Raw genomic sequence first — 16,014 nt, 5'->3', positions numbered from 1 at the left:
TTTATTTGTGCCTTTCAATCTTCTTTCTTTAGATTTTTTTTGGTCTATTTCTATCTTATTTTGTTAGATGTTTTATTTTTCACATTTATTCTATATCAGCTTAAGTTGCGTGAAAGCATAATGCTATGAAGCTGTGTCTAAGCTGAAGTTTGGCTCTGTCCTATATATCATATATAGCATATCATATCTCATATATATATGAGATACGTAGGGGTTCATCTAAAATATTTTCTATTTTGAGTATTAAATATATTTGCATACATAAGCATGTACAAACTATATATGTGCATGTGTATGTGTATATATGCATATATAATAACTGGATAATTTTTTTATTTCATTGGTGTTATTTGTTCTATACTACATTTTGGAATATGTTATCTAAAAATACTATTTTTAAAACATGTTCAAAATACCTTGAGAGGAAGTGTTATTCTAGTGATGTATTTATTTATTTTATATATTTGGATTAACCTGACTAATAACTATATACATCTACATGCTTTTATAGACTTACTATTTCTCGAGATATAAGATTTCTTAAGTTAGCCTCCTGCTTCTACAATTTTTTTTTATAGTTACACCCATGAGAATCTGCAATTCTTGTTTAATATACTTTATTATTTGCTGCGTAATAATCAATTCATTTCTCTAATTCAAGAACATTAGTTTTCCATGAGTTGAGTGTTTCCATGTTGAGTTCTATACCTAATATATACCATTTTTTCTATGACTACTTTAAAGAAATTGTCTTTTCTGTAGTTTTTAGTTTTTAAGATATTTTATTTTTTTCCTAATAGCCATTTATTTGTTTATTCTGTAATGATACAGTTTTAGTGCTCATTTGTTTATTTTTTCCAGTCTCTAATTTATATCACTCTTTTGTTTCATGAGATAATGAAGCAAAAAAATGGTATAAATTAGACTTATTTTTTGTTTGTTTACCTGTTTTATTTTTTGTTTCATTGATTTCATGTTTTCATGTTTTTTTGTACTTCTTGGAGATGTGCAAGTATTTTTGAAGTAATTTTTAAAAATAGTTTGTGTAAATCCTATAAGATGTTTTTTTCCAATATTATATCATATGTTCTTAAAATTGGAGTAGCATTTTTTATCGGGCTCAGGGGATTATTATTTTCATCTTTCTGATAATTAATGTGGGCAGTTATGTCTGGATATTATCCCCTGGGATATAATTTATATAAATTTCCTGTAATTATTTTACTTCCTTATCTGAGACCTGTTTGTGTTCACATCAGAACATTGTGAAGTTTGAGGGTGATTATTGCTGACTTGTGTTCTATGTGTAATAACTTTATAATCTCATATTAGATCAGAGCCATGGGTTCGTCAGTAAAAACTGCATATTAACATGATTGGTGGATTGGTCTCTGATATTTTAAAATTAAAGGTTTTATTCCATCAAATTAGGAGTCTTTCCTAATCCAATAGGAGATATATTTGAATTTAATATCAAAGTTAAATCATTAAGGTTTCTTTTCCCACGGATTCATTCAGAGAAGTTGAGTTCCACACCATTGCCAATCTTTCCAGCATCATTCCACCTCCTCTCTCAGCCAAAGGAGAGAAAAATAGACAAACTATGAAGAGCTCAAACATAACTTTCTTTGAGGGCTTTCCCTTAGGTACTTGCACAGCTACAGAGATTCTTGTGTAATTTATTTTCTCTTTTGTGATTCTGATGGAAAATTCTATATTTATTTTTGTTGACCATTATGATTTTATGTTGCCTCTGCTTCCTTTCTACCTGCGAGAAGACAAACTCATTCATCTTTAATGAATAATTCTCATGGTGATGATGACATTTGCCTTCTCTTTCCTTTAGTTATCTGTCTGCAGATAGAATTAATTACTCTTGAAATGGGGTTTGCCAATTATTTAACCTGAAATAATCTCATTTTCCACAGCTCAATCAAAATCCTGGGAGGTAAAACTTCTCTAACAAATGTTCTTAGTATCCTCGATGATCAATCCACCAGAATACTCATTTTCTTCTAAAAATATTACTTTACTTTTTTAGCTCCATGATGACAATCATACCTTCCAGTAAACAAAAAAAAAAAAAAAAAAAAAAAATAGCTTTTTATTTTAAAATGTTTAGAGGCTATGATTTCTGTAAAATTAAAGACAAGGCTCTTTCTTTAGCTTTTGCCACACTAATTTGTCCTGGTCAAGCCAAAATATCATTTTAGTTCGTGTGGTACTTAATTGTGAACAGCAATGGCTGGAGGATTTTAAGGGTCACTAGGTCCAGATGTTTGGTCATTAGTCACCACCATATAACCCACCTTCAATATAATAAATATGGATAAAATAAGGAAACACTTCAGCCGTCAACAAGATTAGTGTTCAAGACTAATAGGACCCTGATTTCTGCTTTTTAACTTTGTTAACATTTAACCCTTTGAGGGCAGAGAATTTCACTTGAAGTAAATCTCTCTCCTCACACACTCTGCTCTTATTTTCTGAAGTTTATATACCTTCATTAATGGCACATCCATTCCCCAAAGAAGTGCAGGCATGCTTTTAAGTATTTTAATACTTTACATCACACTTCATATCTTTTTCTTAACAACATATTGGAATGTTTAAGAAGGTGGTTTTGCTGGACAGTCAGGTAATTGTCTGATAAAGTGACCTATGTCTGTGGCTATAGAACAGCCTATTTAAAAGAATTTATTGGACATATTGGGTTGATCTGTACTCCCTAAAACAATAAAAAGATTATTTGAAAACCTTCTTTGTGGGTTTCCTCTTCTTTTTATTTTTTGGTATTTGTATAAAAAAAATAGTACATGTCCTAAAATCTTCTATCTCTTGTGTAGTATTTCTCAACTGGTGCGATGAAAATAAAACTTGCAACCGTATGCTGCAGGCCTTAGAAGCTAGCTACAATAGATGCCATTTCTGTCACTTCTGTAGGCACCACTGCAGTAAATGAAATAGTAATAATACTAACAACGTAGAGTTGTTATTTGGATGAACAAGATAATGTAGGCATTCAATTAATACTAATTTTATTTTTCTTATTTGCATTGATGTTTGAACAATATTCTGAAAGATATGTTTGCAAATAAAATACTTACTTCAAGAGGTGGATAAGATTGTTGGCTACAAGCTGCAAAGGATCCTTTTGCTGGTATTTTGGCATTATGGAATGCCTATAATATCTGCTATTTTAAATGTAACTCTTTGTGGAAACTCATTTTTTTGTTGTTAAATTAAATATCATCTTGAGTCTGTTACTCGGACAACTTTTTTTCTGTTAAAACAGGTCTCATCCTGAATTATTAATAACTCACTGTAATTATAGCTTTATATTAAAATAAGAATTCCAAATTGAAAAAAAAAAGGAAAATATATATCTTTGGCTAGTTGATGCAGTTCACAATGCTAATTGTTTACTATATATGTATCAGCATTCTTAGAAACATCTTTTTTATTTTAGCTTTACTGATCTATAATTTACAGATAAAAATGGTATATATTTAAGGTGTTCAATATGATGATTTGATATTGTATAATGATCACCACATTCAAATTAATCAACACATTCATCACCACACAATTACTTTCTTTGTGTGTATGTGTGTGTGGTAAGAACACTTAACATCTACTCTCAGCAAATTTCAGGTAAATAATACAGTCTTGCCAACTAGAGTCACCATGCTGTACATTAGATGCCTGTGAGTTACTCATCTCATAATTGAAAATTGTATACTCTTTAACCAACATTCACCGCTTTTCCCATGCCCAAGCCCCTGGAAACCACCATTCAGGGTATAATTTTGATGATAATACAATGGTGTCAGTTGTGGCCTCCTGAGTACCAATTCTTTCAGCTCTGTTCAAATGCTCCAGAACTCTAAGCCTGGCCATGTGAAAATCACAGATGGTCTCTTCCAGGTCTTTAAGTCCTTTCTTGATATGTCACAGGAGCTAACTGACAATGATCTGGGTGAAAATAATTACTCAACTGAAAGAAACCAGTAGAAAAATAATGGATCATCTGCTTCAACCAAAAAGTGGAGAGGTCCATTGACTAAATTCCAAAACAACCTCAGAATCCTTCCTCTTATCATGAATTGTTTTTTGTTTGTTTGTTTTCTTCTCTATCTACTGCTAGTTCATATATTTCCTCTGTAATTTATTGTTTTCTTTGCTCCAAAAATAATAACTATCTCATTCCATATGGTCTATTGTGATGGCACAATGCATTTATAGATAAAAAAGAAGTAATTGATTGCTATATCAATTATATGATCCTATAAAGGCAAATTCATATAGGCTTCTATATAGTTAACTGCATTCTTTATTTTCTATTAAGATGTTTTTATATTTTGCAAACTCAATCGGCTTTCAGTCTTATGCACTGTACTAAATTCTTTTTTGTTTGTTCGTTTGTTTGTTTTGATAGAAACAAGGTCTTGCTCTATCGCCTAGTCTGTAGTGCAACGGTGCAATCAGAGCTCACTGCAGCCTCAACTTCCTGGGCTCAAGCATTCTCCCATCTCAACCTCCCAAGCAGCTGAGACTACAGGCATATGTCATATGTCATGACACCCGGCTACTTTTTTTTTTTTTTTTTTTTTTTTTGTACAAATAAGGTCTTACTATGTTTCCCAGACTATTTTCCCAGGTCTTGAACTCCTGGCTTCAATTGATTCCCCCACCTTAATCTCCCAAAGTGGTGGGATTACAGGTGTGAGCCACCATACCTGGCCTGTTTTTTTGTTTTGTTTTGTTTTGAATATATAATATTTATTTTTCAAGGTTGTTTATTAATCCAGATACATAAAATAGTTTACATTTAGTATGTGTGTATAACGTACACAGGGTAATTACCTATTGTCCACACCAGTGTATATATACATGTACATCAATATACAAATTAATATTCATTTATAATTTATGTTCCCTTATAAATTTGGAAATTAGCTTTCCAATGCTTATATCTATTTCCACTGAGTCTGGGAAAATTGTCACAATTTATGTATTATGCTGCTGTGAAGCTATATATGGAAAACCATCATTCTTAGCAAACTATCACAAGAAGAGAAAACCAAACACCGCATGTTCTCACTCATAGGTGGGAACTGAACAATGAGCTCACTTGGACTCGGGAAGGGGAACATCACACACTGGGGCCTATCATGGGGAGGGGGAAGGGGTGAGGGATTGCATTGGGGAGTTATACCTGATATAAATGATGAATTGATGGGTGCTGACGAGTTGATGGGTGCAGCACACCAACATGGCACAAGTATACATATGTAACAAACCTGCACGTTATGCACATGTACCCTAGAACTTAAAGTATAATAAAAAAAAAATTATTTTCAAATGTCGACTGAACACTTTATAGATTTTTATTTCCTCCATCTCTTTCTGTAACCCTATTACTTAAATTATTAGTACAGCTGTCTGAGAGATCAGATTTAAGGCCTTCAAATGTTTCCTCAGTCTTAGAACAGATGCCTCAGGAGACTTTCCATCAGAAAGGTACATTGGATTAGCACAGCCTGTTTCTCTACCATATTCTTTAAGCAGAACTGACAGCCTCAAAATAAGAAAAACAATTTTTGTTAGGATGTGTATGGAATTTAAAGAGAGGACATATTTTCTCCTTACCAGTATGAAGGATACCAAAATTGATTATCTAGAAAACAATTTCATACCATTCCAATGAATGAAAGGAGGTCAAATGAAATACATAAATGTGTCAGGCTTCTATCAAATGTAATAGATGCTTACAAAATCAGAAGAGTGTTTTAATGAAGAAGGAAATTAGTGTATCAGCTTGGTAGACCTATCAATCCAGGCATAATTCTTTGGCATATGATAGCAATATTGAATGCATACACCATGATCTAGTTTTGCCAGAACACATATATCAATGTTTACTGATTAAGTGGCAGTGAAGTGTCATAAGATCTGAGACAGAATCTTCAATTCCTTAGCAGAAGGATGGATTTAGTGAAGAATGCTGCACCTGCTACTTTTCACCAAGTGAGATTTAAGGATTTATTTTTTCTTTTAACTCTGAACTGAGTATGTAGACTGGATTATACCTAAGAATTGGAAGACACAATTCTAAGATGACAAGTAGAAATATTTCACAAGTTATAGACAGCTAAGATTAACTCATGAAAAATAAATGGAAAATGTAAGCAAAATATAAATCTTTTTTTTTGTTTGTTTGTTTTGTTTTGTTTTGTTTTGTTTTGTTTTGTTTTTGAGACGGAGTCTGGCTCTGTCGCCCAGGCTGGAGGGCAGTGGCCGGATGTCAGCTCACTGCAAGCTCCGCCTCCCGGGTTTACACCATTCTCCTGCCTCAGCCTCCGGAGTAGCTGGGACTACAGGCGCCCGCCACCTCGCCCGGCTAGTTTTTTGTATTTTTAGTAGAGACGGGGTTTCACCATGTTAGCCAGGATGGTCTCGATCTGCTGACCTCATGATCCGCCCGTCTCGGCCTCCCAAAGTCCTGGGATTACAGGCTTGAGCCACCGCGCCCAGCCATTATAAATCATTTTATTGTACTTCTCTAATTGTATGAGAGGGGACATGTGTCTGAATATAAACTTGTGTTTGGGCTACAAAAATCTTCATATTTGGCAAAGGAGATTTTCATCATAGGACTGCAGCTTTTCTAGACTAGATTTCTGCCTCTGACTATACATTATTTATGCAGGCACCAGTTGAACTAATGATATTGTTCAAACAATGAGATACTTTCCTACAGAGTGAAAATCAAGAAATTCCATGCAAACTGCACAGGCATTTTCATTTCATTATGTTAACAGTAAAATATACACTTTAAAACCTGGAAGGCAAAAAAAAATGTATCTAATTTTGACTTGTTAAGCATATCTAAAATTTCCTTTTACAAAACTACACCAAATTCAAGATTTTTAAAATAATTATTATTATACTTTAAGTTCTAGGGTACATGTGCACAACGCACAGGTTTCTTACATAGGTATACATGTGCCATGTTGATTTGCTGCACCCATTAACTTGTCATTTACATTAGGTATTTCTCCTAATGCTATCCCTACCCCAGCCTCTCACCCCATGACAGGCCCCGGTGTGTGATGTTCCCCTCCCTGCGTCCAAGTATTCTCATTGTTCAATTCCCACCTATGAGTGAAAACATGCAGTGTTTGGTTTTTTTGTCCTTGCGATAGTTTGCTCAGAATGATGGTTTCCAGCTTCCTCCGTGTCCCTGCAAAGAACATGAACTCATCCTTTTTTATGGCTGCATGGTATTCCATGGTGTATTGGTGCCACATTTTCTTAATCCAGTCTATCACTGATGGACATTTGGGTTAGTTCCAAGTCTTTGCTATTGTGAATAGTGCTGCAATAAACATACATGTGCATGCGTCTTTATAGTACCATGATTTATAATCCTTTGAGTATATACCCAGTAATGGGATCACTGGGTCAAATGGTATTTCTGGTTCTAGATCCTTAAGGAATCACCACACTGTCTTCTACCATGGTTGAACTAATTTACACTCCCACCAACAGTGTAAAAGTGGTCCTATTTCTCCACATCCTCTCCAGCACCTGTTGTTTCCTGACTTTTTAATGATTGCCATTCTAAGTGGCAGGAGATGGTATCTCATTGTGGTTTTGATTTGTATTTCTCTGATGACCAGTTATGATGAGCAGAGCATTTTTTCATGTGTCTGTTGGCGGCATAAATGTGTTATTTTGAGAAGTGTCTGTTCATATCCTTTGCACAGTTTTTGATGGGGTTGATTTTTTTTCTTGTAAATTTGTTTAAGTTCTTTTTCTTTGTAGATTCTGGTTATTAGCCCTTTGTCAGATGGGTAGATTGCAAACATTTTCTCCCATTCTGTAGGTTGCCTGTTCACGCTGAGGGTAGTTTCTTTTGCTGTGCAGAAGCTCTTTAGTTTAATTAGATCCCATTTGTCAATTTTGGCTTTTGTTGCCATTTCTTTTGGTGTTTTAGTTATGAAGTCCTTGCCCATGCCTATATCCTGAATGGTATTGTGTAGGTTTTCTTCTATGGTTTTTATGGTTTTAGGTCTAACATTTAAGTCTTTATCTTGAATTAATTTTTGTATAAGGTGTAAGGAAGGGATCCAGATTCAGCTTTCTACATATGGCTAGCCAGTTTCTCAGCACAATTTATTAAACAGGGAATTCTTTCCCATTTCTTGTTTTTGTCAGGTTTATCAAAGATCAGATGGTTGTAGATGTGTGGCATTATTTCTGAGGCCTCTATTCTGATCCATTGGGGTGTGTGTGTGTGTATATATATATATATACATATATATATATATGTCTGTTTTGGTACCAGTACCATGCTGTTTTGGTTACTGTAGCCTTGTAGTATAGTTTGAAGTCAGGTAGCGTGATGCCTCCAGCTTTCTTCTTTTTGCTTAGGATTGTCTTGACAGTGCGGGTTCTTTTTTGGTTCCATATGAACTTTAAAGTAGTTTTTCCCAGTTCTGTGAAGAAAGTCATTGCTAGCTTGATGGGGGTGGCATTGAATCTATACATTACCTTGGACAGTATGGCCATCTTCATGATATTGATTCTTACTATCCACGAGCATGGAATTTTCTTCCATTTGTTTGTGTCCTCTTTTATTTCATTGAGCAGTGGTTTGTAGTTCTCCTTGAAGAGGTCCTTCACATCCCCTGTAAGTTGTATTCCTAGGTATTTTATTCTCTGTAGCAATTGTGAATGGGAGCTCAGTCATGATTTGGCTCTGTTTGTCTGTTATTAATATATAGGAATGCTTGTGACTTTTGCACATTGATTTTGTATCCTGAGACTTTGCTGAAGTTCCTTATCAGCTTAAGGAGATTTGGGGCTGAGATGATGGGGCTTTCTAACTATACAATCATGTCATCTGCAAACAGGGATAATTTGATTTCCTCTTTTCCTAATTGAATACCCTTTATTTCTTTCTCTTGCCTGATTGCCCTGGCCAGAACTTCCAACACTATGTTGAATAGAAGTGATACGAGAGGACATCCTTGTCTTGTGCCAGTTTTCAAAGGGAATGCTTCCAGTTTTTGCCAATTCAGTATGATATTGGCTGTGGATTTGTCATAAATAGCTCTTATTATTTTGAGATATGTTCCATTGATACATAGTTTATTGAGAGTTTTTAGCATGAAGGGCTATTGAATTTTGTCAAAGGCCTTTTCTGCATGTGTTGAGATAATCAGGCAGTTTTTGTCATTGGTTCTGTACATGTGATGGGTTACATTTACTGATTTGCATATGTTGAACCAGCCTTGCATTCCAGGGTTGAAGCCAACTTGATCATGGTGGATAGGGTTTTTGATGTGCTGCTGGATTCGGTTTGCTAGTATTTTATTGAGTATTTTCGAATCGATGTTCATCAGGAATATTGATCTAAAATTCTTTTTTTTGTTGTGTCTCTTCCAGGCTTCGGTATCAGGATGATGCTGGCCTCATAAAATGAGTTAGAGAGGATTCCCTCTTTTTCTATTGATTGGTATAGTTTCAGAAAGAATGGTACCAGCTCCTTTTTGTACCCATGGTAGAATTTGGCTGTGAATATGTCTGGTCCTGAACTTTTTTTGGTTGTTAAGCTATTAATTATTGCCTCAATTTCAGGGCTTGTTATTGGTCTATTCAGAGATTCAACTTCTTCCTGATTTAGTCTTGGGATGGTGTCTGTGTCCAGGACTTTATACATTTCTTTTAGATTTTCTAGTTTATTCGCATAGACATCTTTATCGTATTCTCTGATGGTAGTTTTTATTTCTGTGGGATCAGTGGTGATATCCCCTTTATCATTTTTTATTGCATCTATTTGATTCTTCTCTCTTTTCTTCTTTATTAGTCTTGCTAGCAGTCTATCAATTTTGTTGATCTTTTGAAAAAACCAGCTGCTGAATTCATTGATTTTTTGAAGGGTTTTTTTTTTTTGTGTCTCTATCTCCTTCAGTTCTGCTCTGATCTTAGTTATTTCTTGCCTTATGCTAAGTTTTGAATTTTCTGCTCTTGCTTCTCTAGTTCTTTTAATTGTGATGTTAGAGTATCTATTTTAGATCTTTCTTTCTTTCTCTTGTGGGCATTTAGTGCTATAAATTTCCCTCTACATGGCACAAGTATACATATGTAATAAACCTGCATGTTATGCACATGTACACTAGAACTTAAAGTATAATAAAAAATAAAAAATAAAAAAATAGAATAAAATGTTATCTCAAAAAAATAAAATAAAAAATAATAAAATAATAAAAAAAAAATTTCCCTCTACACAGTGCTTTAACTGTGTCCCAGAGATTCTGGTGTGTTGTGTCTTTGTTCTCACTGGTTTCAAAGAACATCTTTATTTCTGCCTTCATTTTGTTATTTACCCAGTAGTCATTCAGGAGCAGGTTGTTCAGTTTCCATGTAGTTGTGCAATTTTGAGTGAGTTTCTTAATCCTGAGTTCTAATTTGATTGCACTGTGATCAGAGAGACCGTTGTGATTTCTGTTCTTTTACATTTGCTGAGGAGTGCTTTACTTCCAATTATGTGGTCAACTTTAGAATAAGTGTGATGTGGTACTGAGAAGAAGGTATATTCCGTTGATTTGGGGTGGAGAGTTCTGTAGATGTCTATTAGGTCTGCTTGATGCAGAGATGAGTTCAAGTCTTGGATATCCTCGTTAAACTTCTGTCTCATTGATCTGTCTAATATTTACAGTGGGGTGTTGGGGTGTTAAAGTCTCCAAGTATTATTGTGTGGGAGTCTAAGTCTCTTTGCAGATCTCTAACAGCTTGCTTTATGAATCTGGCTGCTCCTGTATTGGGTGCATATATACTTAGGATAGTTAGTTCTTCTTGTTGAATTGATCCCTTTACCATTATGTAATGGCCTTCTTTGTCTCTTTATATTTTTGTTGGTTTAAAGTCTGTTTTATCAGAGACTAGGATTGCAACCCCTGTTTTTGTTTTGTTTTGTTTGTTTGTTTGCTTTCCATTTGCTTGGTAGAACTTTCTCCATCCCTTTATTTTGAGCCTATGTGTGTCTCTGCACATGAGATGGGTCTTCTGAATACAGCACACCGATGAGTCTTAACTCTTTATCCAGTTTGACAGTCTGTGTCCTTTAATTGGGAAATTAGCCCATTTGCATTTCAGGTTAATATTGTTATGTGTGAATTTGATCCTGTTATTATGATGCTAGCTGGTTATTTCACCCATTAATTGAAGCAGTTTTTCATACCATTGATGGTCTTTACAATTTGGCATGTTTTTGGAGTGTCTGGTACCAGTTGTTCCTTTCCATGTTTAGTGCTTCCTTCAGGAGCTCTTGTAAGGCAGGCCTGGTGGGGACAAAGTCTCTCAGCATTTGCTTGTCTGTAAATGATTTTATTTTCCTTCACTTATGAAGCTTAGTTTGGCTGGATATGAAATTCTGAGTTGAAAATTTTTTTTTTAAGAACATTGAATATTGGCCCCCACTCTCTTTGGCTTATAGCGTTTCTGCTGAGAGATCCACCGTTAGTCTAATGGACTTCCCTTTGTGGGAAGTCCCTGACTGCCCTTTCATTTCTGACTGCCCTTAACATTTTTTCCTTCACTTCAGCATTGGTGAATCTGACAATTACGTGTCTTTGGGTTGCTCTACTTAAGGAGTATCTTTGTGGTATTCTCTGTATTTCCTGAATTAGAATGTTGGCCTGCCTTGCTAGGTAAGGGAAGTTCTCCTGGATAATATCCTGCGGAGTGTTTTCCAACCTGGTTCCATTCTCCTCATCACTTTTAGGTACACCAGTCAAATGTACATTTGGTCTTTTCACATAGTTTCATATTTCTTGGAGGCTTTGTTCATTTATTTTTATTCTTTTTTCTCTAAACTTCTTGCTTTATTTCATTAACTTAATCTTCAATCACTGATACCCTTTTTTCCACTTGATAAAATCAGCTATTGAAGCTTGTGCGTGTGTCACGAAGTTCTCATGCCATGGTTTTCAGCTCCATCAGGTAATTTAAGGCCTTCTCTACACTGTTTATTCTAGTTAGCCATTCATCTAACATTTTTTCAAGGTTTTTAGCTTCCTTGCAGTGGGTTAGAACATACTCCTTTAGCTCAGAGAAGTTCGTTATTACCAACCTTCTGAAGCCTACTTTGGTCAACTCGTCAAAGTCATTCTCTGTGAAGCTTTGTTCTGTTGCTGGTGAGGAGCTGCAATCCTTTGTAGGAGAAGAGGCGCTCTGTTTTTTACAATTTTCAGCCTTTCTGCTCTGGTTTCTCCCCATCTTTGTGGTTTTTATCCACCTTTGGTCTTTGATGTTGGTGGCCTACAGATGGGATTTTGGGGTAGGTGTCCTCTTTGTTGATGTTGAAGTTAATCCTTTTTGTTTGTTGGTTTTCCTTTTAATAGTCAGGTCCCTCAGCTGCAGGTCTGTTGGAGTTTGCTGGAGGTTCACTCCAGACCCTGTTTGCCTGGATATCACCAGCAGAGGTTGTAGAACAGCAAATATTGCTGAACAGAAAATACTGCTCCCTCATCCTTCCTCTTGAAGCTTTGTCCCAGAGGGGCACTCGCCTATATGAGGTGTCTGTAGGCCCCTACTGGGAGGTGTCTGCCAGTTAGGCTACATGGGGGTCAGGGACCCACTTGAGAAGGCAGTCTCTTCATTCTCAGAGCTCAAATGCCACGCTTGGAGAACCACTGCTCTCTTCAGAGCTGTCAGACAGGGACGTTGAAGTCTGCAGAAGTTGTCTGCTGCCTTTTGCTCAGCTATACCCTGCCCACAGAGGTGGAGTCTATAGAAGTAGTAGGCCTTGCTGAGCTGCGGTGGGCTTCACCCAGTTCGAGCTTCCTGGCTTCTTTGTTTATCTACTCAAACCTCAGCAATGACAGACACCCCTCCTGCAGCCAGACTGCTGCCTTGCAGTTTGATCTCAGACTGCTGTACTAGTAGTGAGCAAGGCTCCATAGGCATGGGACCCACCGAGGCCGGCACAGGAGAGAATCTCCTTGTCTGCAGGTTGCTAATACTGTGGGAAAAGTGCAGTATTTGGGCAGAAGTGTCCTGTTTTTCCAGGTACAGTCACAGCTTTCTTTGGCTAGGAAAGTGAAATTCCCTGACCCCTTGCACTTCCCAGGTGAGGCGATGCCCTGCTCTACTTCTGCTCGCCCTCCGTGGGCTGCATCCACTGTCCAGCCAGTCCCAATGAGATGAAGCAGGTACCTCAATTGGAAATGCAGAAATCATCCATCTTCTGTGTCGATCATGCTGGGAGCTGCAGACTGAAGTTGTTCTTATTTGGCCTTCTTGGAACGGATCCCAAGAATTTTCTTTAAAGTAACAACAGGCTAAAATAACAAGTACCAATAATAATCTTGTATATGTATATGTGTATATGTATATATATATGTATATGTATAGAGAGACACAATACTTATTGTTAATATGGGTCATTTGACTTCTGATTTCTAGTCCAACATATAAAGAACTTGGAAGTCATCGTTATCATCCAAATATGAAAGAAGTTGAACAAACTGAAAATCAACAGTTCTTAGCTCAATCAGACAATTGAAGTCACAAGTCGAACTACCCCTTGAAAACTGGAAAGATGGAGAAGTAGATTCAGAGAATAACAGCTTACCTGAAGTGGAAGCCCAGGAACAGAACCCTGCAACTGGCATCAGTATCAGAATGAACATGTTAAGCTAGAAATGATGAATTGCTGGAGGTACAATGTAAACTAATTTGACAGTTAAAAACTCTGAGGTGTCAAAGTCTTAGTAAAGACCTTTACATTTTTATGAGTTTTACCTGCAGATTCCCAGTCAGGTTCTAGCTTTAAAGATTTAAGAAAAATTACCTCTTGTTTCCAGCAGGGTGACGGGAAAAAGCAACTATTTTGGAATATACTCTGAGCTCTCAGTTCTCATCAAAAAGCTATAAAAATAAAATCATGTCATTTTCTGCAACATGGATTGAACTGGAGGACATTATGTTAAGTGAAATAAGCCAGGCACAGAAAGATAAATATCATGTTTTCTCATTCATATGTAGGAACTAAAAGAATTGATCTCATGAAAATAAAGAGTAGAATGGTGGTTATCAGACACTAGGGAGTATAGGGGGTAAAGGAGTATGGAGGTTAACGGGTACAAAAGTACAATTAGATAGAAGAAATATGTTCTAATCTTTGACAGCACAGTAGAACAACTATAGTTAAAAATAATGTGTTGTATATGTCCAAATAGCTAGAAGAGAAGATTTGGAATGTTCTCAACACAAGTAAATTATAAACATCTGAGGTGATGGATATCCCAGTTACCCTTATTTGATAGTTGCACATTGTATGCATGTACCAAAATATCACATGAACCTCATAAATATATACAACTATTATAGCTATTGTATATCAATTTTTAAAAAGTCCTGGCCCCAAGGAAACCATTTCATCAGAGAATAACTGGGGTTTTGCCAGACCCTAATCAAACAGAGAGAAGGGAAATCCCAACTCAGGCTCACTAAAAGACTGAGACCTAATCACAGGTTTGTAGAACACCTCCCCACCTACCTTACCAACACATAGATAGCACGACTATATAACAGGAATGTAGCTAAAAGAAATATAAGTTCCAGACCCTATTTATGTAGTCTCTAGGAAAACCTGAGAATCGCAGGGCAAGCAAAATCATGGACATTAAATAAAATGTTAGTTTCTGACACCAAAGCTACAGCAAACTGAACATGGCCTAAACCCCAGAAAGAAAAACATAAAATTCACACTAAAGACCTTTCTATATCAGTTCCTTTTGGCAGGTAATCATGTCTTGCTTTCAATGAAAAATCACAAGGCATGCTAAAGGGCAAAAATTACACTCTGATGAGGCAAAGCAAGCATCAGAATGAAAACCAGATCTAGCAAAGGTTTTAGAATGATCACATTGGGAATTTAAAATACTTATGATTAATATGCTAATGATTCTAATGGAAAAGTAAGCAGTATACAAAACAATGGGTACCATAAACAAAGAGATAGCAATTCTAAGAAAGGATCAAAAGAAAATGCTAGAAATGAAGAGTCCCTTTGATGGATTCATCAATAGACTGGACACAGTTGTAGAGCAAATCAGTAACCTCGAATGTGTGTCAATAGAAACCTCTAAAACTGAAATGTAAAGAGAAAAAATTAATGAAAAAGATAGAATAGAATTTCCAATTACTGAGATAAATACAAAAGGCATAATATATGTATAATGGAAATACCAGAGAGAAGAGTAAAAAGAAAAAAATTTTCAAGTAGTCATGGCTGAGAATTTTCCAAAATTAATGACACCAAGCCATAGATGTAGAAAGCTAAGAAAACACCAAGCAGAACAAATATCAAAAATTCTATACCTAAGTACACAATATTCCAACTATAGAAAATCAAAGACAAAGAGAAAGTCTTAAAGAAGCCAGAGGGGAAAAAATACTATATTACCTACTGAGGAATAGGGATTAGAATTACAATTATATTCAGAAACCTCAGAAAGCATCCAAAGAAAAAGAACATGGAAAGAAATATTTAAAGTATTTTTTTAAAAGCACCGTCAACATAAAATATTTTATCTAGCAAAATTACCCTTCAAAAGTAAAAGAGAAATAAAGACTCTCTCAGACAAACAAATGGATGGAATTTGTCAGTGGTAGATCTGCTTTGCAAGAAATGTTAAGAGAAGTTCTTCAGAGAGAAATAAATTATATAGAAACTCAAAGCTATATAAAGGAAGAACATTCAAGACACTGAAAGCTGTATAAAGGAAGCATTAGAGAAAGCTTTATAAGTTATATAAAGGAACTATTAGAGAAACTCAAAGCTATATAAAGGAAGAGCATTAGAGAAGGAGTAAGTGAAGGTAGTACAAAATCTTTTATTTTTCTCATTCTTAATCAATTTAACAGATAACATATTGTCCAAAATACTAACAATGTACTTGACCATTATAGCTTTTGGATAAGTAAAATTAATGACAG

The sequence above is a fragment of the Piliocolobus tephrosceles genome, chromosome 8 (assembly GCF_002776525.5).
Source record: "Piliocolobus tephrosceles isolate RC106 chromosome 8, ASM277652v3, whole genome shotgun sequence".
Lineage (NCBI taxonomy): Eukaryota > Metazoa > Chordata > Mammalia > Primates > Cercopithecidae > Piliocolobus > Piliocolobus tephrosceles.
Note: the sequence above shows the minus strand (reverse complement) of the source record.